General features: G+C 41.1%; 1 protein-coding gene across 2 annotated transcripts in view; it reads right to left on the bottom strand.

Moving 5' to 3' along the window:
* The window catches only part of map3k13 (mitogen-activated protein kinase kinase kinase 13), a 39,900-nt gene extending 23,014 nt beyond the window's left edge, over nucleotides 1-16,886 (bottom strand). For both annotated transcript variants that reach the window (XM_084907538.1, XM_084907541.1), the window contains exons 1-2: nucleotides 16,796-16,886; nucleotides 151-213 (exon numbers count right to left, since the gene is read on the bottom strand). The gene's annotated coding sequence lies outside the window, so the exon portion shown is untranslated. The remainder of the gene's footprint in view (nucleotides 1-150; nucleotides 214-16,795) is intronic.
* Nucleotides 16,887-17,991: the final 1,105 nt, after the last annotated feature.

Here is a 17,991-nt window from a genome sequence, read left to right as displayed (position 1 = left end):
AGAATTGTTCTTTTCTCTCACCAAAAGGTCATCTAACGTCTCACACAGTCTCTGACACCCTCCCCTCAGTGGGCACCATCACTTCAGCCATTATACTGGTCAGCACATGCTTGTGACTTTGCATGTGTGTGAGTGTGTTCATTTACTGACCTGTCAGGTGGTTTCTGACCATCTCAGAGGTCTGCAGAGCCGGAACTGGATTCAGCTTCTCACCTGCAGCATAAACACACACAGAGCGGTGAAAACGGGGTCCGTGCGAGCAACATGTTCCACTTTAAAGGCTTAAATAAGGACAATGCACTGCAAGCATGATGCGCAATTGGAAACGCTGCCAACTGCAACATTTCCACAGTGACATTAATAAATCAACTCAACGGATGAGTCACCAGATGAGAACGGCACCCCCCTTTCCCCAGACTGCTGAGGGAAGGAGGTGCAACTAGGGCAAAGACAAATAGCGGTGGTGTATCTGTCTGTCTGTGAGTTTGTGTGTGAGGAAATGGCACAGACTGACACTGACTGCAGCCAGAGGGAGTACATCAAAAAAGACTGATAGAGAGGGAGGCCTGCAGGTGAAAGGAAAAGCTCGGGGAACAGATGATCCCCCGAGTGCTCTTGTTTCAGGCCAAAACCTCTGGGGAAGAGGATGCTGGGGAAGGGCAGCAGGAATGTAATGATGCATTGAGAGTGGGGGGGTGGGGGTTGGGATATTGGAGCCGCATTGTCCAATCTCTTTCGTAAAGCCACACCCCAGCAGGGGTCCCTGCCAGAGGAGGCAGCCCGGTATCCTGGGGCAAATAGAGGCAGAGGCGTCCAAACACTGCCTATAAATGGCGTGAAATGACAGTGAAATGAGTCACGGTGCAGATGGCTGTGGATGTAAGCTCTGACATTAGGGAACGGTGAGTGTGTACTGCTGGATTTGTTAAAACTGCACTTTTGTGATGCACGGTTTAATAAGTGATATGTCAAGCAGTCATCCCGCCCCCGACGGGAGAGAGAAAGTGAAAGGTATTCTTGCTGTGCTGGTAAAGATACACAAAACACAGCAGGGGTTTTCCCAAAAAATAAGAGTTCTGGTTAAATATTGACAAAAAGGGACTTTCAAGTATCAACGGGGAGCTGGAATAAAATTTTGGCTCTGTTTGTTTAGCGGGGACAACAAACTCTGCTCTAAAGCTGAAACTGAATTACAAAAACACGCCAGAAAGACCCCGAAACAGTAAGTCTTAAATCCGCTGCTTCAGTTGAGTTTAAGACATGTCTTCTATAAAATCCTCTAGTAAATAATGGTTAAAAATTATTTATATATATATATAAGTTGAAATGTCTTTCCCCACAAAAACACAACCTACACTTTTGGAGCTTTATAATAAATACAGTTATAAAGTCATTGCATGATTACAGCCATTAAAAGCCTCTGTGTCTGTTTGAGCAGTGATATGTTCCTGTAGATTTATTGAGACATAAATTCAAATTGCTTTGTGGTGTATTTAAGGACACCACAAAGCAGCACAAAAACTTAAAACACTGTGAGTCATGGCTAAAATCAGACCTTGCCTTTACATTTAAAATAATTGTCTCATTTAATTTCCTCCATCTAACTTTGCTAATAAGTCTTGAATTCATTTTAATGTTAATGTTCCTCAAACTGAAACTTTTGGTTCAGGTTTTCTCCTGAAATGCTCACAATTTTCATCTCAGCAATGCATGAAGCACAAATAAAAAGGTTACAATGATAAAGTCATTAAAAAAAATTCAACAAGTACAAGACTGCACCATGTAGATCAAAGCAATGCACAGTACTTTACCAAGGTTCAACATAAATTTTACTCCTAACTAGAGCTGGGCGATAGAACGATAACGATATGTATTGCGAAATAACTTTTTCTCGATAGAAAAATTAAACTATTGCGATAGACCTCACCGCTCTTTTGGCGGTGAGAAAAAAAAAAAAAGAACAGCCAATCCAAATTAAGTAGCGCAGAGCTGAACCAATCACAGCCGCAGCGTCACGTCACGTGACTTGTTACGTGCAGCACAAGTGCCAAGCCGCACATGTGTATTTGTTTGGGAAGCAGCCAGCCACCGTGCCGCCCGGGTAATGGAGGAAATGAGTGTGCCGACTAGAGAAAAATCAACCGAGAGCGTGACTGAAGGTTACCGAAGAGAAAACCGATGATGGTTCCAATGCCGGAGAGATTGTCGAACGGAAGAGCCATAGAAGTTCCGTAGTGTGAAGGTATTTCGGCTATTTCAAGTCTGACAAAAAACAGAGTAGCGCGCTGTAAATTGTGCCGAAAGCAAGTCTGGAAATACAATAAAGCGGTGCATGCTCAATCTCTGACTGAAAGCGCTAATTCGTCATTCGGCTTTTGTCAGACTAAAGTAACTGTTAAAACTGTTTGAAAAGCTAAGCTATACAACAAGGAGAGATTGAGAATTTCCTTTTAGTTCTCAGTTTATTTGATATTGACAAAAGTTAGTCAATTTTGTCTGTTCTTCTGTAAAACAAACAAATATTTATTTCTAGAATTAATATTTTGTTTCTAAGTGGAATTGACAATTTAGTAGTCTGTTTTGTTTGTTCTATTTTGAAACTTAAACGCTTTAGCGGCTGCCTTTTGTGTAGTTTGCAATATTTGCCTTTATTTATCTGAAAAAGTCTCATGTTCCTTAAGTACATCTACCCTGTTGAACTTATTATGGGAAATAAATATTTAAATCAAAACAAGCTTCTGATTATTTCACATTTTACTTGTGAGCAACGGCACATTTAAATCTTACAAATATAGTTATTTGGCTTATATCGTGATATATATCGTTATCGCCTGAAATGAAAAAAAAAAAAAAAAACACATATCATGATATGAAAAAATCTTATATCGCCCAGCTCTACTCCTAACACAACTTTGTTTGACCGTTTGCAGTGCCAGTCAAAGGTTTGGACACTCTCAGTGATACTGGCTTGCTTGACTTGCATTAAATAATCACAGCAACAACAACTGAGTTCTTCAGTGACTACAGCAAGTTTAGCTTTCTTCACCAGCTCAACTTGCAGTAGGTCAGTGAAGTGTAACATGAAACTGTGCCTTCTTCCATATCATCTGCTCCTAGCTTATTTTTCTAATAACTGTTTGGGATAAATCATCAACAGCCAAGTGAGAGGAAGACTGAAGCACAAATTCACCTTTAAAGACACCCAGGTCAATGTGGGGCACCTCGAATGCTTACAAACTTTAATCCTCAGCAGTGGCAATGTGCAGAGTCTGCAGTGGCTGTAGGACAGACCTGACCTCCCTAAGGGGGCCCCACCTGGCTCCATTCACTCCTGTTGCAAGCAGCTTACATGATTCTGTTTAAACAAACCTCATGACAACAATGCAACCCACTCAATGGAAACAAAGAGGAGTTATCCTTCTGATAGCAAACAAAGGAGGGAAAAAAAGGAGAAAGACAACCAGACAGCAGTAAATGGAGAAAATAATAATGATTAATTATAATGCTAATTTACTAACGTAACCGGGGAGCTCAACTTCCACTAACATCACAAATTGTTAAAGCTTTTATTTACACACATAATGCCTTCAGTATGAATCTGAACAGAAAAAAACAAGTTCAAAAACAAGTTCAAAATCCATCAATCCATTCATTCATTCGCTTCCACTTATCCTTTACCCTTTTCTTCTCACATTCACTCCTGCATTCATACCTAGGGCTGTGCGATATGACCAAAATCTCATATCCCGATATAAAACATCTATCATCCGATAATGATATAAATCACAAAAAATGTAATATTTTCTGTAAATTCTGTGAATCTCGGGTAGGTGCACTTTCCAGCTAGGCGTCTTGTACCTGGAGTCGAGTGTTTTAACCGATGCATGAAACGACACATTTTTAGACATAGGTTGTAACGGCCGCCGTTTTCTTTGTGAGTATTTATTACACCGCGTTTATTTTTTAGCACCTGACGGCTCTTTTTTTGCTTCTCATCCGTCAATACTCTGCATACTTTTTCACGTGATTCTGTTTATTTTGAAAATTCTCAACAGGATCTTGAGCTTTATTGTGAAAGGGTTATGTGGAAAATAAACAAGCGGACATGCGGTGGTTTTACCGTCGTTGTTGCTAATGACAATCCATAAAAACAGGCGCTTGTCCGTCTGTAGTGTGGTCATATTAAATATAAGAGAAAGAGAGAACTTTAAGAAATTAATATAGCCACTACAGTGACCATCAGAACGATGAAAAAATATTGCCGTAAACAGTTAAACAAACGATAGCGTAAAATGAAACGATAGACGTTTTTATATCCATCCATATATATCGTTATATCGAACAGCCCTATTCATACCTATGGGCAATTTAGTATTTCTACTTAACCCCACTAACTGCATGTCTTTGGACTGTGGGAGGAAGCCAGAGAACCTGTGGAGAACCCACGCAAACACGGGGAGAACGGCAAACTCCGCACATAAAGACCCTGGCCTGGTGGTGAAATTGAACTCAGCACCGTTTTGCAGTGAGGCAACAGTGCTAACCATCTAGGCTGGACACTGTGCTGCCGAGCACAAAGTTCAAAATCATTTACAGCATTTTTCAATGAGCACATTTTACAGCACACTGCATTTTTTCCCTCTTGTCATGTAGCTGCACAGTTAAGTTTATTCTTGCTACAAATTATGTTAAAACATTTTTAAAAAGTACTCTTCTGTCCAACAAATAAAAAGCGTATTTCAGTTAGTGAGGTTATGGTGATGACTTCGTCTCGAGGACAAATGATCAGATCTGTGGTGTCTAGCCTTGATTGATCACTACCAAAAACCAAAATCCACAGCAAAAACTGTTTAAAATGCACAAGTGGGTTATCGTTTATTGACTTTTATGATAACTTTTATCATATCAGTGAAGCCCCTAGTTAAGGAAATCTAAAACAAGATCATGAAATCTTTCAGAGTACAGTAAATCAAATGGAAGAAATAAAGAAGAACAAAAACAAACAAAAATCAATAAAGATGTAACTAGAGAATATTTGGGGTTTTGTTTGTAAAGTTGTACTCAATATTTACTTCAACCTCCTCACATCCTGCGGCCTATTACTTGATTCAGTTTAGTACAGTGTTTCATACCTTGGTAAACAATAGTGACTCTATCATGTCAAGCTGTAAAATAAACTCACTGCCCCATATGAGGACATACTTTCTTAACGACATTTACTTTCTATTCAAAGATGATTCTTAGTTCTTCTACTTATCAGGTCCAAAATGTAAACGTTCAGATCTATGGAAGATTATTCCTACCTAGGGATGGGTACCGGTATCCGGTGCCATGATGGCACCGGTTCTGACATAAACGGTAGTAACCAGACCGAAAAGCAGCGCACATTTCGGTGCTTTATTTCGGTGCTTTTTTTTCCTGAGCTGTGATACACTTTAGATTCTAGCCAATCATTTTACATTTCCGAGGATAGTAGGCGGGTCCAGGTACGTACGTTCTTTTAGAGCAGAGCTACAGATTAAAAATGCCCAAGGCGAAGCGGTCAAAAGTCTGGCTGTACTTCACAGCAACATATGTAAACTCAGCAGCCTGCAACAAGTGCTTTAAGCTGATACTGTGATACTGTCAAAGGAGGTAACACCTCAAATCCGATGAAACACCTGGCGACGCATAGCGTTTTTTTTAAAAGCCGAAAAATGCACCGTATTTGATAGCTTGCTGCGAGACCTCACACCGTGCACATCTACTGCGGGTGTGGTGCCTGTTATCGGACCCGGTGTTAGCAACATCCCCCAAGAACCCGAAGAGGAGAGTCCTGGCCCCTAGCCCTGCCAGTGTAGCAGAAATGATGACGGATGATGATGGCAGCAGCAGCCGTTCTTCTCTGGGTCAGTAGCTTAATGTTGTTCGTGTGTAATTTACGTTGAGTAGGCTAACCACGTTATTACGTTGATGCATGTAAGGTGAACTAGCAAACATCATCATAGCTACATGCGGCTGTCTTCTTGTTTGATGGCAGGTACTCCCTTCACCCTGGCCAAAAAGGCTAAAAGAAAAAGAAAAGTGGAACCAAAGAAAAAGTGGAAAACAGCTAAACATGAGAGGTTTTTGGACAAAGTTTGTGTTTTTTTCCATTGTTTAAGCACTGCTTCCAGCCAAGAGTGATACCATATATGCCCCATAGCTGCAGAAAAGGCTAACATTGTTATCTTTTTACAAAAAAAAAAAAAAAAGCTGAACATGAGAGGTTTTTGGACCAATTTTGTGTTCTCCATTCTTTAAGCACCGGTTTGAGCACCGTTTAAGCACCGGCACCGTTTCAAAAGTACCGGTTTGGCACCGGTATCGGATAAAACCTAAACGATACCCATCCCTATTCCTACCACAGAATTTTTCATTTATTTTTCTTTTCTTTTTGCTGTTCTGGAGTCAAAACAAGTACGTAAGTTAAAATTTTGGGATATCTAACCTTAATTAACAATAACCCAAATTTTCAAGCTAGGCAAAGGTTTTAAATGCATCTAAACTCTAAACTAAAAACAACAACTCATTTTCCCATTCCTCAGATTATTGTATGTTCCCTCCACTGATTGCACAGCGAGAACAGTAAATGATAACAATCTGTCCAGTTTCCTTCTTCCTCAGTTTATAGACGTTTTGAATACTTACATAGACAACCTCTTCAAAATTTCCAAAGCAAATAAATTCACAGAGTCTGACCTCCGTTTCTCAGTTAACCTCATTCCAGCGGTTGCAGCTGCCTCCTGCTCCGCCTCCATCACCGGCACACACGAGGAGCCGGTCGGCGCTCCATGTGTGTCCTGGCTTTGCCTCCGAGTGCGACGGAGCTGTAAACCACACTGGCTCACCTCTGTTATGCACACTCATTACTATTTCACCAGCAGGGGAACAGCAGCACTGACAGCTCCTGTGTCCTCCACATTAATAAGAGAAAAAGCAGCATCGCGCACATAAGCTTACAGCGGTTTACCTTTCAACCTGCCAGCGCAGACACAGACACGCACACACAGCTATGATTACAGACAAACACTTCCATCAAGGTTCAGCATATTTACTTACTGTGCATGGAAAGAAAATAATGCAACCCATCGCTATCGCCACAAAAACCTCCACACTTAAGCAAACAACCACCTGTCATAAAAGCAGAGTATGAACAAAAGCATTGTTCAGCTCCCCGGCAGATGAAAGAGAAAATCTTTATGTACTTCTCCTTTATCAAGGATTACATCATTTCCTTTCATGAACACATTTTTTATTATTATTATTATTTGGGAAGTCTTTAAACATTTATCCTCTTCTTTAGTCTTGTGTACGCATCTCTAGACATATTTAACTTTATATTTAAAAAGACTTAGCTTGAGCAGGAATTTATATTTGTTTCAGCCACAAAAGTAGACTTCACCCTAAACAGAGCCGTCATTAATACTGAGGACATAACATGAAGCCATGAATATCAGCGTTTGGACCGATGAGGGATGAATGGGTTTGCATAAACAAACAAATACTGGGGGTTCAATTTAGCTTAAATTTGACATGAGAGACATGAGATTGGTTACCAACTGACTTTATACATATACAGTTGTGTATAGAGTATTTACACCTGTGGGTAGGTGAGCATGCAAGCATTATATTTTCAGTAAAACTGCAGGAGACCTGAAGGACGCGTTCAAAGCATATTAGCAAAGTGATGCATTATGAACAAAAATCAATAAAGATATGTGATACAAGGTAGCTCCAGGTATCATTAGCTCAGTGGAGTAACAGTAAAGTTGTTTTCACACATGAACCGGCACCCTGAGCCTTTCAACATTACCCGTTGTAGCTGCATGTGACAAAACAAATGTGTTTAACCTCCAAACTTCCCGAGCGTAAACTGTGTCTGACTGCAGCCGTATGAGCTAACTGTCCAGTGAAATCTCAGCGAGCGAGCATCAGACGTCAAAGCCAAACAGGGGTGGGAGCGCATCTGAGGTGGATAATTAGCTCTGCATGACCCGATTCGCCCGACACTGACGCAAGCTTTTGCAAAAACACTGTTTAGGGATATTCAGATTAAAAAGCAGATTTAAGTATTTGGAGTTTTTTTGTTTTGTTTTGTTTTTAAAGGAATGAGAGAGAAAAAAAGAGTAACCCCCAAACTAACATTTTAAATCATTTTTTCCACCAGTTCTTGTAGTAACTCAGTTATATTGTATACTCACACTACCCATGGTTGCTTTGTACCATGATCCTGCACTCACATTCTCATTTATAGAAGCTGTTGAAAGCTGCTCTCACAGGGCACAGTGAGGTTCATGATTTTATGCATTTTGTGCTTTGTGTTTCACCCTCTCATGTGCCTTTTTGATTTGTTAATTAACACAATGATTTTCAGAGGCATGCCCGAGTCCAGCTACACCACATCCCAGCTCCCCTCTTCAGTTTGCTGAAGTGGGTCCAGGCACGCCGATGCGACTGATCTCTCTGGTCAAACAGAATGGAATTTGGCGTCAATCATGCTTTCGCACTGTATGGATTGTTAACAAAACGACTTTAACTGCCTGATTGTGTAGTGTGAAAGTTTGTTATTAAAAAGCAGTGTTAACACTTTCACCAAATTCTTTTTTGGTGGGGTTACGAATCCCATAATTTGTGCGGTCCAGGGTCAGCTCAATGTGCTGAGGATGTCAGATGAATCAAAGAAAAGACTTGTAAAAAAAGGATCTGCTCTGAGTGAAGCCTAATTCATGGTCAAACCTGTTTGGCCAAGATGGATGACAGGAAACAAGCCGGCCATGCTGATTGGTCAAATTTACAAAGCCTGCATGAGTGAGGATGAGTGAATCCTGCCCACAACAGCCTCTGATTCTGGGAGGCAGATAATGCTTATGAGATTAACATCCTCAGCCCACCAACAGCCCACAGCTTGACCAATCCGTGCCGAGTGGAAATTACATAACAGTGAGCGTTCAACACACCCGCAGGATTCTGCTGACAATCCATCTATGCTAGCCCCCTCCCCTCTTTATCATGATGATGAGTAGCAGCACATCCTCCCCTCCCAACAGCGTGCACCTGGTAATCCCGAGCGTGATTTGTGGGATTGCGTGCAAAGCCATAATACCAAACACGGCAGCCAGTCTTAGATAACATAACTTTTTGAAGGTTTTCCAGCCTTCTTGGCTCTAATTATTTCACTTAAAGAGAATTTCAGAAGTGGGACGCACAAAGAAGCAATGTTGTGTTCATTCAGACTCCACTTCCCTAGAAGGAATATAAAAGAGGAAAGAGTGCAGGGTTACAGTCGGTGGCAGACAGTGGTGGTCTGCCTGAGATTACAGCTGTGCAGCTGGGAGAGGATGCTGCTGCTTGGTGGGGTGAGAGGTTAGAGAAAAGAAGTGAGGTCACAGCTGTGCAAAGGCAAGAGGAGACTTAAGGGCAAAGCACGGACATCATAAAGTACCCGTGCAAAATATACTGCATATATATTAGTTACATTCACATCTGAATGTGAAATAAAGTGCAAGGGAGAAAATTCCACATTGTTTCCACATTCCTGCACTCTTGTTTACCACTAATACATTTAATCTATGACATTACAACCAGATGATGGTCACCTGATGCATTTATTAAACATTACAATTTAATAAATGCATCAGCGGTAAAGCGAGACCACGTGTGGAGTCACATTTAATTGTTTTTGTAGAATTTTATTATGTGCGCAGGCTGCTGAAGAGTTACATGGTTAACTTACTTTTTTGTTAAACTAAAGGGTTAAGCAGCCATGCTGTACTTTTAGCTAAAATTTCATGTGAAAACACTGTCTAAGATGCTTTTGTGCATACACTGCATTATTAATATTGAGCTCTAACACTGCTGCTGACACCTTATGGCAACGGATTCACACTTTGAATTAGGTGATCAGTGACAGACGCTCACTGGAAAAGGAGGATGGAAAAAGCTCTTCATTTTGGTTGAACTAACACACGCTGCTGCCTGCGAGCTGCAAACACTGATAAAGCCTTCAGTTTTTTTTTTTCTGTATCGTCAAAAATATTATTAGCGCAAATTTTGCTGGAATCCTGTGATATAATCTTGAGACTATATGGCCTACCGCCAGTCTGTAAAATGTTTCCAAGCACCCTGATTTATCGCAGACGTTTGGATTCAGCCCTGAACACAACTTAATCAATTATATCGTTTCAGATTAATTAATCTGATAGACTGACAGTGTAAAAGTAGGACTGCACCAATGTTTAGTCCACCACGGCCCTGTTATTTCAAATGTTCTCACACCTTGGCAATTAGGGCCCAAAGGCTATTTACCTTTTTAAATTATTTATTGTTTTCTAATCAAAAAACAGCAAAAACATCGACTACTCCTATAGGTAAATGCCAGCTTGTTTGGCAGTAGGCAGATATCAGTCAATAAAGCTAAGGGTAAGGCTCAGGTATTGTTCCATCTCCACCTAAAACCTAAAAATATTCCATTTAAAAGCATTTAAAATTAATCATATAATAAATCAAATGAATAATAAATTATTTTTCTGCCATTCACCATCAGTAGGACATCCCAGTTTAGTCCAACTCTTCATCAATGGCGACCCAAACCCTGTGCAGCTGATTATTTTGGTGATTATCAGCTAATTCAATGCATCACTGTTCAAGTTAAAGAAAGAAAAAACACATCCATTGTTTTCTAAAATCAATATAAATATTTTTCAACGTCTAATTTGCCTCATTTGTCATCATTTAGTGGAAATGTTCTTCACGGGGAGTTTGCTGCACACTTGCACTTTGCGACCAATTTTGGGGAATTATTCCTGTTGCATTGAGCGAGCGTTACGTAATCCGTGGGTAGCTGTGCATCGCTGTTATTCATACATTATTCTAGTTGTTGCACACATCAGCAGTCGGAGGTGCTCGAACGCACTCGGCCTGTATGACTTGTGCATGTGCTCTGGTTCTTGCTCCTCCACTCGTGTGTGTTAATATGCTCCCCATGAGGCGCTGCAGGCTGTGGTAATTATAGAAGCTCAGCTAGCACACATATCACAAGAGAGATGTGCATTTAAAGCAGTGCACTTTTAGCATGAACACAGCCCCATATGCATGCACACAAACCAACGGATATACTGAAGATGGTTGTGCAGATATTAAACGTCGTGCTGACTGCCTTTTTAATCAAACTCTGTAAAACAGTTCTCCTCTAAATAAGTCTCAAACTTAAACAGAGCTGACAAATGCACCTGTTTTCTTGACTTCATATTTCTTCATAATTTTAGCAGCAGAGTCTGGACACACTTGGGGTTCAGCAATGCTGCGTTACTCTACCCCCACCCCAACCTCACGGTCACACAACTGTAATACCCTTGCCCAAATATAAAGGGCTTAACCCACTTCTTAATAAAATCCCAGTCCTCCCACACGCTGACCAGCAGGGCGTCTGCGAGTGTGTCAGATAAAACTCCATTAACGCCAACGGGGACAGACGAGCCCAGGAGATGGAAGAGGATTACTTCCTTAACCACGCCGAGTCGTCATTATTGGCATTTAACAGTCTGATATAGATGTAAGGCGTGCCCGCTCTGCGTGTGCGCACAGCAGGCCAAGAATGGGATGGAGGCAGGGCCTGTGGAGTGCAGACATTGTTATTACCGAAATGTCACTCAGAAAGAAAGGAAGGAAAGCAAGGAAAGGAGGAGAGGGCCTGAGGGTGGGCGAGCGAGTAAGTGGATACAGAAAGAGTGGGGAAAGAGAGAGTGACGGGGTGGCGGTAACACATTCATCTTCATATCCCTCTTTTAGCCCAACATTTGCTGTTTGGCTTTTTCCACTCAACTGCTCTTCAATGGCTGCGCTGCCTGCAATGTGAGGGCTATTTTTAACAGCTGTTAGGCTTTCTGTCATGTTACCTAATCAAACCCACGACAAATCTTTTTTTTTTTATACAAATTTGAGAGATTAGGACATAAACTGTGTTTAATCCCACACTCTGGGAAATTCACTCGTTACAGCAGCACAAGGGACAGGAAGAAAAGGTGAATTAGAGAAATATTAGAAAACAATACAAATAGAAAATAAATAAATAAGAAAAATTGTGACAAAAATGATGATGACGAAGGACCTACGATAGAACCACAGTGGAGGACTGAGCTCTAACAGTCTACTGCTATCAAAAGGAAACAAGACCTCAAAAGCAAAACAAGTCTGGACGTCTTCTCTGGAGTTTACAAAGTGAAACCAAAGACCTTGTCTCTAGTGGGAACCAAGTAGCATCAAAAGTGTAGTTTTCTGTGCTTTCCCCCCCCCCACTTCATTTCAGCTCTACGGTTTTATGCAGACTTCTGCACATTTGTAGTGTTTCTCCTCTGCTCTCTGTTTCACTGCATTATGATGAAGAACACTACAGAGCAGAGCAGACACATTGAGCAAAGCAGGTGAGAGACAGGTGAAGTTAAGATATCTGACTTGTCAGGATACTGTTACAATGCAATTAAAGCTTCCAAGCAGGTGTTACTTAATCTACACTTAGCTGTTATCCACTGTTCTCCACTCAGGGTAATGGTTTTACTCTTCCCTGAGTAAAAGCACTTTTTTCTGCAGAATGGAGCAACTTTGTGTCTCCCCCCCATGACACAATTTGTAACCACATGGGGCTCATCAGCTTTATCCCTCTGTCATTACTACAGCCCTGCACATCACCTTGTTCTTGAAAATTGTTACCATTACACTTCTCCATTCCTCAAGCATCCTCTCACTCTCCAGGATCAACATGGTCAAAAGTTCTACTGTCCTGTCTCCCAGACATCTCAGGTTATATTAATGTAATGTGGACCAACCACTTTTCACAGGCACATTGACTTCCTCCTTACTAATCCTCTGCACTTCTTGATTCACCAAGGTCCCTCCACCCACCCTTCTTTCGCTCTCATTTTCTTCACTTATCAGCTCCTTAAAGTCATCCTTCTATCTTCTCAGCACACTCTCCTCACTCGTTAGTCCATTACCATCTCCATCCTTAATCACCCTGATCTGCTGCACATCCTTTCCAGCCTAATATCTCGGCCTGGACAATCAATATAAATCCTTTTCTCCTTCCTTGGTGCACAGCCTTACATACAACTCACTATAAACCTTTTCCTTTAAAACCCCCATATACTAAATGCAAGTCTCTTTAAAGCATGAAGGAATTTTTTCACAGAAAAATGACTAAATATGTAGTTTTTATGAAGACAGACGAGTTTCTTTAGACGTTTAACCCTTTCCAATGTTGGGAATTGCACCAGACGTATATAACCGTTCATCACTGGGGGTAGCACACTGCTGACAACAAATTTTAAAAAAAATACTTTAAATGCTACATCTTACGAAACACAACAATGAGCTTATTTATTAAGCCCGATAAGACACGGAAGCTGCTGCTATATAAATGTGACCCAAACAAGCAAAGCGAGTCTCCAGGGCTGGGATTAGTGAGCTCAGACCAGCTGCAAGACTGCGTCGCTGCTGCTACACATGTCAATTACATAAATGCAGCTTCCTGTCTCTGCGCCAGCATCGGGACCTTATTATGCTCTGCTGACGCTCCACTCCACTCGGGACTCAATAGCTCAGATGCGCAGGTACTCTAGAAACAAACGCCCTGTTGTAATGCAACACTGTAACCGTGGAGACCGATGTCTTTAAGAAGACAGGATTTAAAGGTCGAGCCATGGAAGGCAGGGGCGGGCAGTTAATTTTTCCCAAGGGGCCACATGAGAAACTGGGACTGATGTGGAGCGCCACACCAGTGAGCTGCTAACACCCACAACAGTCCCAGTTTCTCATGTGGGAAAAAATTAACTGCCTATTCCAGATCTCAGAGATAATAAAGGAGGAATTCAGTGTTTTTGCTGTGGAAAAACATCCCAATTACAAAAAAATATGTCCTGGGACAACTTTCAGGTGTGGATTTTTAAGCAGTTGGTGGACTAGCTGTACGTAGGACTGCACCAAAATAAAGTAGCACATCACATAGCTCCCTAATGTGTTTTGTTTTTGTTTGGTTGGTTGGGTTTTTTTTTTTTTTTTTTTTACAAACAATAAAAAAAGCTGCGTGTCAGAATCTCACTTCTTTTCATAAAAAGTTGATTGATGATTCTATTTTTCAAATTAGACGGGAATAAAGCCAGAAGGCAAAATTTCTGCATATTAATTTTCTGTCAGTTCACTAATCAGTCAGCTAATCTGTTCTGCATACAGCCCTTTAAACAACAGTTCCACCAACAGCTTGCAAGACAGGTGACAATTCCAGGAAGTCTTTCAGGAAATTACACGTCACACCTATGCGAGTGCACTTTGTTGAAATGAAAAACAACCCGGTGCTTGTTAGTGGCAGTTTCAATGTCATAAAAAATATACTACAATAGCTTCAAATGGTAGATTGGCCCCACATGTATAGATGTGACACTGTAACACCACCTGAGAGGTGCAGTCTCCAGCTCGGAGTCACCTGGGGGGGACCACATTTGGCTGATTAGTGTCGAGTGTGACCTGTAACTGCACCACAGACAGGCAGCAGTAACAAGGGAGGCAAAGCCATTAGTGACACATGTGGGCACTTACTGGAAACATCCCTCTCAGCACAATGAGGGTGGAACACAATGCTGCTGCTGCTGCTGACAGCCCACAGCAGCCGTGGCTCACATGTGCGACGCCTTGTGCCGCCGACTGACTGTCAAAGCGTGTTGACACAAATGAAGAACCCAAACGCTGTTGTGACATCATGAAAGACACATGAATGATGGCGGCTGATTTGTGTCAGATGGCTCCCGCTGCGCTGCTCATGGAGCGAGTGTGCAGGGTAAGAGGTCCACACCATCTAAAACTCAGTCACATGCTGCCAGTTTATTAGGCACAGATTGGTCCCGATTCAGTTTTAGGCAACACGGGCGCTGACGAGGGAGGCGATTAATTACTGACAAATACACATCCAAACAGTGTCCACAGCTGCTAAAGGGCACGCCTGTGAGGCACTTTGGTTAACATTTTTTGCACTTAAACCAATTTTATGGAGAAACTAAAGTGAGTTGATTGAGATCTAAGGTTGTCTTTAGGCTCTACTTTAGGGATGGATAAAGTTTTAAAAGTAAATAAATAAATCCAGCATTTAATTAGCCTTCATCTTGCCAACTGGCTGACATGCACCAACACAAAGATCACTGATGAACTACAATCACGTTATACAGCAGTTCAGAGTCACTTCAGCCATTCGCCTTTCATTGATTTCTGCTGAAGTTCAAAGTGAGCATAAGAATGGGGAAGAAAGATGATTTTAGTGACTCTTAACATGACATAGGTTGTTGGTGTTGTTGTTGTATTTCAGAAGCTGCTGATTTCCTGGGATTTTCCCACAACACCATCTCTAGGGTTGCAAAGTGAGCAGCAGATCTCTGGGTGAAAATGTCTCACTGAAATCAGAGGAGAATAAACCGGTAGCTCTGAGGTGAGTGGAAGGTAACAGTAACTAAAACAGCCACTTGTTACAACCAAAGTATGCAGAAGAGCATCTCTGAATGCACAACACCTTTAAGTAGCTGGGCTACAGCACCAGAAGACCACACCAGTTGCCACTCAGCGAGCATCTCATATCAGTGGTTCAGGCCGGTGGTGGTATAAGGGTGTGTGGGATTTACCACACTCACCACAGTTCGTACCTTTTTAGTACCAGAAGAGCCTCACTTAAACACCACAGTCTACCTGAGTATTGTGGCTGACTATGTCCGTCCCTTTATGACCACAGTGCACTCATCTTCTGATGGCTGCTTCCACCAAAATAACACACCGTGTCACAAACCAGTTCACTGTACTCAAATATATCTCAGTGTCAATACAATAGAGCACCTCTGAAGCCCATTAATCTGCAGTAGCAATATGACCAGTATCTGAGAGGAATGTTTCCAGCAGCTTTTTGAATCTATGCCACAAAGCATTAAGGCCTACCTAACCAGCTACTATCAACCGCTGTAAGACATTTATCCCCCTTTTTTTTTTTATTAGCATGACTTGCAATTCTCCCTATGCTCAGAAGTCTTAACTCTAGTGAGGACCAACGAAACCAGCTACACATATTTCCCATGACATCATTAACAAACCACAAGCTCATTTAACTTTCATTGAATATGTAAAAAATAATTATTAGGGCTGGGAGGAATTAGTGGTGTACAGATGACAATTTAAAATAAATGATATTCAAAGTAAATAAGCACCAACCTGTCCCATCCTGTATCTGTTTCTCTCTTTAGCCACGTAGTCAAAAAAAAAACTAAACTAAACAAAACTTCAGTCTGAGAACTCAATAACAAACATTTCTTCACGAGCCTCTATAATTTCACCTCCTCTCCTCAGCAGCCTGTAATTTCCTCCCTCTCCTGGGTCAAACACAGGCTCTCTGTAGCTCGCTATTTAACGAGATTGTGCACTTGGTTACATAATGACGGCGAATAAGAGCACTAACCTCACCTATACCTGCCGTGTGACTCCCTCCGCTTAAAACCACGTCTGTGAGGGAGCCACAGGTGAAGGTGGTAAAGCTGCTGAGGAACGGGAGCCGATTTGAGGCTTTGATTTCATTCATAAACACTTTCAGGACCAGTCGTCGCGTTAGACAGCAGTTCAGTGACAGCTGCCCCGGTCGGCACATTACAGCCTCATCACCCCACCAACAAACCAACACACCGGAGCGTTTCTCTTCACTCTCTTCACACATTAACCTCCTCTCGGTAAATGTCCCAGACACAACCCGGTTTCTTACCCTTCGGCGCTTCTCCGTCCCTCACACAGGTCCGCCTGTCGTCTCCGGGTCCATCTATTTACTGTCCACACAGAATGGTACGGTCTAGTCTTGTGAGCGTCACACGTCACTTCCGGAGACTCTATAACCCGTGCACCTGTAAAGCTGTTCACGTGGTCAAAGATCGTCTATTTAGTGCGTGACAGCACAGAAACGTGAGTTTCTAATAGCACTGAAGGTAAAATATATGAATATATTTTTAAAAGTTCTGCTTTCTAATTACATCATAGCGGAAGACCACAAGCTGATTCATGTTACATGTGAATTTCTTTCTAAGTTTCTTTCTAATTTGCCACGTTTTCCCCTCATAGATAGATTATTGATGTATCAGTGATTATCTTGATCACTGAACTGTCATAATGCTTTAATTCTGTGCTGTACATTTGCAGTTTGGCACACAACATAATACAATTTTTATTTTCACATACAAAAATACAAATTTATGTAACGTGCATATTCTTATCAAGGTCTACCCTGATCAGAATATTTTGATCAAGGTATAGTACTGGCTTTATTTATGTATTTATTTTTCTATGCTTATCGTTCTGTTCGTTTAATTTAGTTGCTTTTTATTATTTATAGACACTTTAATGATTCTGCAAGAGATATAACTGTGCTACAGGACCTTCATAAAGAATAAAAATAAAATGAGTATAATCTACAATGAACACAAAATTGTTAAAGGTATCACAGGCTCATATTTATGGTCTTATTATGTGAGGTGGTGAAATATTTTATATACAGTATATACATATACACACTTATACAAAAGTTAAAGAAAAACAGCAAGACTGAGATTGTGCAAAAGAGAATTCTAGCAGATATACTGTAGATGCCATAAATAAATGCTAATTAATTGTTTAACTAATTATTATTAATTAAAGAACGACACTATGTAGGTCTTCATTGTCTTAAGGCTAACAAAAACGACACTATGCACTAGCTAACACACTTAATGTACTTTTGTTTTTAAGTGTTGTGTATCAACATTGACTGATTGAGGTATTTGCACTCCAAGTGTTTCCACTTCTGGTATTTTATACTTCTGTGCCATCACACGTTCACTTACTTTCATTCATTACCTGTCTGGGAACCTGAACACGGTTGAACTGAACTGTTTATTTAAAAGAAAATATTGTGCTTTCTTACATCTATTT

Source organism: Perissodus microlepis, chromosome 16 (genome assembly GCF_051167445.1).
Source record: "Perissodus microlepis isolate ML-2025 ecotype Zambia chromosome 16, ASM5116744v1, whole genome shotgun sequence".
NCBI lineage: Eukaryota > Metazoa > Chordata > Actinopteri > Cichliformes > Cichlidae > Perissodus > Perissodus microlepis.
Note: the sequence above shows the minus strand (reverse complement) of the source record. Positions and strands in the feature narration are given on the sequence as shown.